The following is a 7,466-nucleotide window of genomic DNA, read 5'->3' as shown; positions in this document are numbered from 1 at the left end:
ATAAAAAGTGGAAAAAATATTTTTAAAAATATGAAAAAAAGAAAAATACAAAATTTCAAATCACCCCCCTTTTAACCCATTAAAAATAAAACAAAAAAAAAATACACATATTTGGCATCGCTGCATTCAGAATCATCCGATCTATCAAAATATTAAATGGATTAATCCGATCGGTAAATGGCGAAACGAAAAAAAAAAATCGAAACATCAGAATTAAGGTTTTTTTGGTAGACGCAACATTACAATAAAATGCAGTAAGAGGAGAGGCGATCAAAACACTATATCTTCCTCAAATTGACATCTATAAAAACTTCAGCTCAGGACACAAAAAAATAAGCCCCAGATCCCGAAAAATGAGAACGTTACGGGTGTCAGAAAATGGCGACAAAAGCAATTTTATTTCTTTTTTAACAAATTTTCCCCCAAAAATTCACCACTTAAAGAAAAAACTCTACATGTTTGGTGTCTGCGTACTCGTACTGACCTGGAGAATCATAATGGCGGGTCAGTTTTACAGTATAGTAAATAAAAAAAAAAAAACAATTGTGGAATTGCACTTTTTTGCAATTTCAACACACTTGGACTATATTTCCTGCATTTCTGTGCATCACATGATAAAACGAATTGCGTCGTTCAAAATTACAACTCGTCCCGCAAAAAAGCAAGCCCTTATGCAGCTATGTGGATGGAAAAATAAAAAGGTTATGGCTCTTGGAAGAAGAGGAGGAAAAAAAACGAAACACAGAAAATTATCTGATCATGAATGGGTTAATGTCCTTATCTCAGACACACTGGGGCTAATTACTTCCTAAAACAGCTCCAGATCTGTCCATAGTTCATGTATGGTATTGCAGCTCAATCCAAATGACTTTGATGAGGATGAGCTGCAGTACCAGACATGGCCTGTAGATAGTTGTGGTGCTGTTTCTGGAAAATACTACTCTTGACACTGCTGGTTGGGGAAGGAATGCTGATGCTAGGGATCTTGTAAGGAAGGGGTCTGTGGAGCGAGGGCTCCTGCGTCTGCTATAAAGGATTGTAGGGGTGTTCCCATCCTATAAAGGGACTGTATTTGGCTAGGATACGCCTTCTGTCCATGATCAGTGGGGTCTGAACCAGTATTGCATCTCCATCATTCCCAGTGAACGGAACCCCAAAGATCATAAAATGATGCCATTTTCTAGCAATAATAGTGACTCTCCAGCCCTTTACAATAGTTACTATGAAAATACAGGTTATCGTGACTATCACCTGGCACTGTCCTAGTTACACTGGAACAAGTACTGTCATAGTGACACTGTGGGTGGTACTGTCATAGTGGCACTGTGGTTGGTACTGTCATGGTGACAATATGGCTGGTACTGTCATAGCAACAATATGGCTGGTACTGTCATAGCGACACTGTGGTTGGTACTGTCATAGTGACACTGTGGGTGGTACTGTCATGGTGACGCTGTGGTTTGTACTGTCATAGTGACACTGTGGTTTGTACTATCATAGTAACAATACGACTGGTACTGTCGGAGCGACAATATAGCTGGTACTGTCATTGCGACACTGTGGTTGGTACTGTCATGGGGACACTGTTGTTGGTACTGTCATAGTGACACCATGGTTGTTACTGTCATAGCAACAATATGGCTGGTACTTTCATAGCGACACCGTGGTTGGTACTTTCATAGCGACACCGTGGTTGGTACTGTCATAGTGACACTGTGGCTGGTACTGTCATAGTGACCATATGGATTATACGTTCATAGCGACAATATGGCTGGTATTGTCATAGCAACAATATGGCTGGTACTGTCATAGTGACAATATGGCTGGTACTGTCATGGGGACACTATGGTTGGTACTCTCATGGGGACACTATGGTTGGTACTCTCATGGGGACACTATGGTTGGTACTCTCATGGGGACACTGTGGTTGGTACTTTCATAGCGACACCGTGGTTGGTACTATCATAGTGACACTCTGGCTAGTACTGTCATGGTGACACTCTGGCTGGCATTTTCATAGCGATACTGTGGTTGGCACTGTCATGGTGACACTGTGGCTGGCACTTTCATAGCGACACTGTGGTTGGCACTATCATAGCGACACTGTGGTTGGCACTATCATAGTGACAATATGGCTGGTACTGTTATAGCGGCACTGTGGTTGATGCTGTCATAGTGACAGTGTATTTGGTACTGTCATAGTGACACTGTGGTTAGTACTGTCATGGTGACACTGTGGTTGGTACTGTCATGGTGGCACTGTAGTTGGTGCTGTCATAGTGACATTGTGGTTGGTACTGTCATAGCGACACTTTGGTTGGTACTGTCATGGTGGCACTGTCATAGCGACACTGTGGTTGGTACTGTCTTAGTGACATTGTGGTTGGCACTGTCAAAGTGGCAGTGTGGTTGGTACTGTTATGGTGAAACTGTCATGGTGGCACTGCGGTTGGTACTGTCATGGTGACATTGTGGTTGGTACTGTCATGGTGACATTGTGGTTGGTGTTGTCATGGTGGCACTGTGGTTGGAACTGTCATAGTATCACTGTGGTTGGTACTGTCATAGCGACACTTTGGTTGGTACTGTAATGGTGGCACTGTGGCTGGTACTGTCATGGTGACTCTGTGGCTGGTACTGTCATGGTGACTCTGTGGCTGGTACTGTCATGGTGACATTGTGGTTGGTACTGTCATGGTGACTCTGTGGCTGGTACTGTCATGGTGATTCTGTGGTTGGTGTTGTCATGGTGACATTGTGGTTGGTGTTGTCATGGTGGCACTGTGGTTGGTGTTGTCATGGTGGCACTGTGGTTGGAACTGTCATAGTATCACTGTGGTTGGTACTGTCATAGCGATGCTTTGGTTGGTACTGTCATGGTGACTCTGTGGCTGGTACTGTCATGGTGACTCTGTGGCTGGTACTGTCATGGTGGCACTGTGGCTGGTACTGTCATGGTGACTCTGTGGCTGGTACTGTCATGGTGGCGCTGTGGCTGGTACTGTCATGGTGACGCTGTGGCTGGTACTGTCATGGTGACTCTGTGGCTGGTACTGTCATGGTGACTCTGTGGCTGGTACTGTCATGGGGACACTGTGGCTGGTACTGTCATGGTGACTCTGTGGCTGGTACTGTCATGGTGGCACTGTGGCTGGTACTGTCATGGTGGCGCTGTGGCTGGTACTGTCATGGTGGCGCTGTGGCTGGTACCGTCATGGTGGCGCTGTGGCTGGTACCGTCATGGTGACGCTGTGGCTGGTACCGTCATGGTGGCGCTGTGGCTGGTACCGTCATGGTGGCGCTGTGGCTGGTACCGTCATGGTGGCGCTGTGGCTGGTACCGTCATGGTGGCGCTGTGGCTGGTACCGTCATGGTGGCGCTGTGGCTGGTACCGTCATGGTGACTCTGTGGTTGATACTGTCATGGTGACTCTGTGGCTAGCTATAGAGCACCGTGGTTGCCGCTGGTGTATTCTCTGACCGTGTTGCCCTTGTTGGGGAATATGGCGCACAATCCAGCACAAACACCCTGCGTGTTACTGTGCCCGTCGGGGTTTTCTCAGACCCTCCAGGCGCTCCCATTATGGGGGTACAGGGCGTATTTCAGACCCTGCGGCCCCCTTTCGTCTATTCAGTGCTGTTGTGCCTGCCAGGGGTGGGCAGCGCCCCGGTGACCATGGACAGGAGCTGGGGGCCAACGCCACCAAAAGGCAGAATCAAAATGGTGAAGATAAAATCTGAGACTCAAAAGCAAAGAGGGGCCCAAGGGGCCACATAAGCCTGCGCACAGCACTGGATATAGGGGAGCTGAACCTAGTGTGGTGGTACTTTATGGGGTCACTTTATCAGACTTTCATATAAGATTTATTTGGACACTTATAGGACAATGGCCGCCTCTCATGGGTCCTTGTATGAGGGGAGGTCACAGCAGCCACCTGTCTGTGAGGAGGGCACTCCCCATTATTTTGCTTCATGTCCAGTCACGTGCGCATTTTCTCCCGCCCTTTTTTCCCCTTTAGAATCCTGCTCTCCTGGCCTCCGCAGTGCGTGATACATTTCTTTTCATTTCCTCGCATCTGATTGGCTGCTATGATCGCCGATTGGGTTCTTCCTCTTTCTGATTGGTCGGAACGTTGCTAGAGCGTAACGTAATTGGTCGCTGCTACAGCAGCTGCTTAGTCAGCGGTAGATGGAATTCCGCGGCCTGAGTAGTCGGGAGAGCGAGCCTGGTGTGGCGGGCAGGTCCTAGCGCAGTAAGTTGTGGTGAGACCCCTGTCATGTTACACAGCTGTGCGGGGTCAGCACGACCCCTTTATCTAGGAGTACACTGATAGCCACCACCGAGTCAACGGAAAACTTCTATGGAAGCACCCTTAAAGGGGAAGCTCCCCAGCAAAGAGGAGACCTGAAAGGTTTTATTATGGGAAACTGATAACACATCAGCTGAGACCCTGAAAAGACAACACACATAGAAAGTAATGGCCTTAACCCTTTCAGGACTCAGCAATCCCCCCCACAACTATCTAGTAATAACTAGAATTTTTTTTATTTTCCTGTTATTTTTTAGGACGTGTTTTTATTTTATTTTTTTACATTTTCTGGTGTTTTTTTTGTTTCATTATTATGTATTTTCTTTACATTCACCGTGTGGTGTAAAGGACCAGATACCTTTATTCCATAGCTTGGTCAAACAATGCCAAATGGATTTATATATATATATATTTTATTATTATTTTTTTTTTTTTATTATTATTTTTTTCAGGACATGTTTTTTTTTTTTCACATTTTATGGGTTTTTCTTTGTTTTGCCAAGTGGTGTAAATGCGCAGATAACTTTATTCCGCGGCGCGGTCTGAGTACGACAATAACACATTTATTTTTTTAGTTATTTTTAGGGCACATTTTATTCATTACATTTTACGTGTTTTTTTTTTTTTTGCCATTTATATTGTTTAGTATTATTTTCGGGGATTACATTTGACATTATTGATCAATTTTTTTTTGGAAAAGGGGAACAAAAAATATACATTTTTATTTTTTTTTTTAAATCACTTTCTTACTGTGTTCCACATCTGGGTGAATTATCACCATCATTTTATACTTTGAGCCGTTGCAGACCTTTTTTTTATTTTGCATAATAAAGCTTTTTTTCTTTACTTTTTTCCTTTTTTTTGTCCTTCTTTCTCCTATAAAGCTTTTTTTACTCCTTTCTCCTATAAAGCTTTTTTACTCCTTTTTCCTATAAAGCTTTTTTTACTCCTTTTTCCTATAAAGCTTTTTTTACTCCTTTTTCCTATAAAGCTTTTTTACTCCTTTTTCCTATAAAGCTTTTTTTTACTCCTTTTTCCTATAAAGCTTTTTTACTCCTTTTTCCTATAAAGCTTTTTTACTCCTTTTTCCTATAAAGCTTTTTTACTCCTTTTTCCTATAAAGCTTTTTTACTCCTTTTTCCTATAAAGCTTTTTTACTCCTTTTTCCTATAAAGCTTTTTTACTCCTTTTTCCTATAAAGCTTTTTTTACTCCTTTCTCCTATAAAGCTTTTTTTACTCCTTTTTCCTATAAAGCTTTTTTACTCCTTTTTCCTATAAAGCTTTTTTTACTCCTTTTTCCTATAAAGCTTTTTTTACTCCTTTCTCCTATAAATCTTTTTTACTCCTTTTTCCTATAAAGCTTTTTTACTCCTTTTTCCTATAAAGCTTTTTTACTCCTTTTTCCTATAAAGCTTTTTTTACTCCTTTTTCCTATAAAGCTTTTTTACTCCTTTTTCCTATAAAGCTTTTTTTACTCCTTTTTCCTATAAAGCTTTTTTACTCCTTTTTCCTATAAAGCTCTTTTTACTCCTTTTTCCTATAAAGCTTTTTTACTCCTTTTTCCTATAAAGCTTTTTTTACTCCTTTTTCCTATAAAGCTTTTTTTTTTACTTTTTTCTTATTTTTTACTCCATTTTCCTATAAAGCTTTTTTTACTTCTTTTTCCTGAAAAGGTTTTTTTTTAAAACTTTTTTATTTTTTTAGTCCTTTCTCATATAAAGCTTTTTACTTTTTTTTCTTATTTTTTTTAGTCCTTTCTCCTATAAAGATTTTTTTATCCCCTATAAACCTTTATTTTTACTTTTTTCAGTCCTTTTTTCTCCTATAAATGTTTTTTTTATACTTTCTCTTATGAAGCTTTTTTATTTTCTATTACTTTTTTCTGTTTTTTTAGTCCTTATTTCTCCTATAAATCTTTTTTTTTACTTTTTTCTGATTTTTTTTTAGTCCTTCTTTCTCCTATAAAGCTTTTTTTTTTACTTTTTTTCTTAGGACAAAAAAATAAGAAAAAGTAAAAAAAAAGCTTTATAGGAGAAATGACTAAAAAAATAGAAAAAAGTAAAAAAAAAAGCTTTATAGGAGAAAAAAGGACAAAAAAAATAGAAAAAAGTAAAAAAAAAGCTTTATAGGAGAAAAAAGGACAAAAAAATAAGAAAAAAGTGAAAAAAAAGCTTTATAGGAAAAAGGAGTAAAAAAAGCTTTATAGGAAAAAGGAGTAAAAAAGCTTTATAGGAAAAAGGAGTAAAAAAAGCTTTATAGGAGAAAGGAGTAAAAAAAGCTTTATAGGAAAAAGGAGTAAAAAAGCTTTATAGGAAAAAGGAGTAAAAAAAGCTTTATAGGAGAAAAAAGGACAAAAAAATAAGAAAAAAGTGAAAAAAAAGCTTTATAGGAGAAAAAAGGACAAAAAAACAAGAAAAAATTAAAAAAAGCTTTATAGGAGAAAGAAAGACAAAAAAAATAAGAAAAAGGTAAAAAAAAACTTTATAGGAGAAAGGACTAAAAATTGGAAAAAAAGTAAAAAAAAAAAAAAAAAAGCTTTATAGGAGAAAAAAGGACTAAAAAAAAGAAAATTTTTTTTTTTTTTTAGTCCTTCTTTCTCCTGTAAAGCTTTTTTTTTACTTTGTTTCTTATTTTTTTAGTCCTTTCTCCAATAGAGATTTTTTTTACTTTTTTTCTTAGGACTAAAAAAATAAGAAAAAAGTAAAAAAAAAAAAAAAAAGCTTTATAGGAGAAATGACTAAAATATTCTAATAATAGTCCTTCTTTCCCCTATAATGCTACATGATACTTGTATATTGTGCCTCCTGGCATTATTAGGTCCCCGTACCCTGTCAGCGGCCTATGGGGTGAAATAAAAAGCTCTTCCTTCCGACTAACCGCTTAGATGCTGCAGTTGGTTTTCACAGCCGCATCTAAGGAGGTTAAATGACCGGGATTGGAGTTATCTCCGATCCTGACCATTGTCAGCTGTAATATACATACCTTATATGTCATTCACTAAGGGGTTAAAGGAATACTCTTGGGTAAGTGTGTGATGCTGACAAGGGGGCGTGGCATGACACAAGCCCCGCCCCTTCGGGAAGGAATGGCAGCCGGTATACTCTGCTATGTGTTACCACTCCATACAGATCTACATGACGGACGTGCGCAGTGTGA

The sequence above is a fragment of the Phyllobates terribilis genome, unplaced genomic scaffold (assembly GCF_046119375.1).
Source record: "Phyllobates terribilis strain yellow unplaced genomic scaffold, ASM4611937v1 Scaffold_10__3_contigs__length_209671492, whole genome shotgun sequence".
Lineage (NCBI taxonomy): Eukaryota > Metazoa > Chordata > Amphibia > Anura > Dendrobatidae > Phyllobates > Phyllobates terribilis.
The sequence above is the reverse complement of the archived record's forward strand: the minus strand, read 5'-3'. Positions refer to the sequence as shown.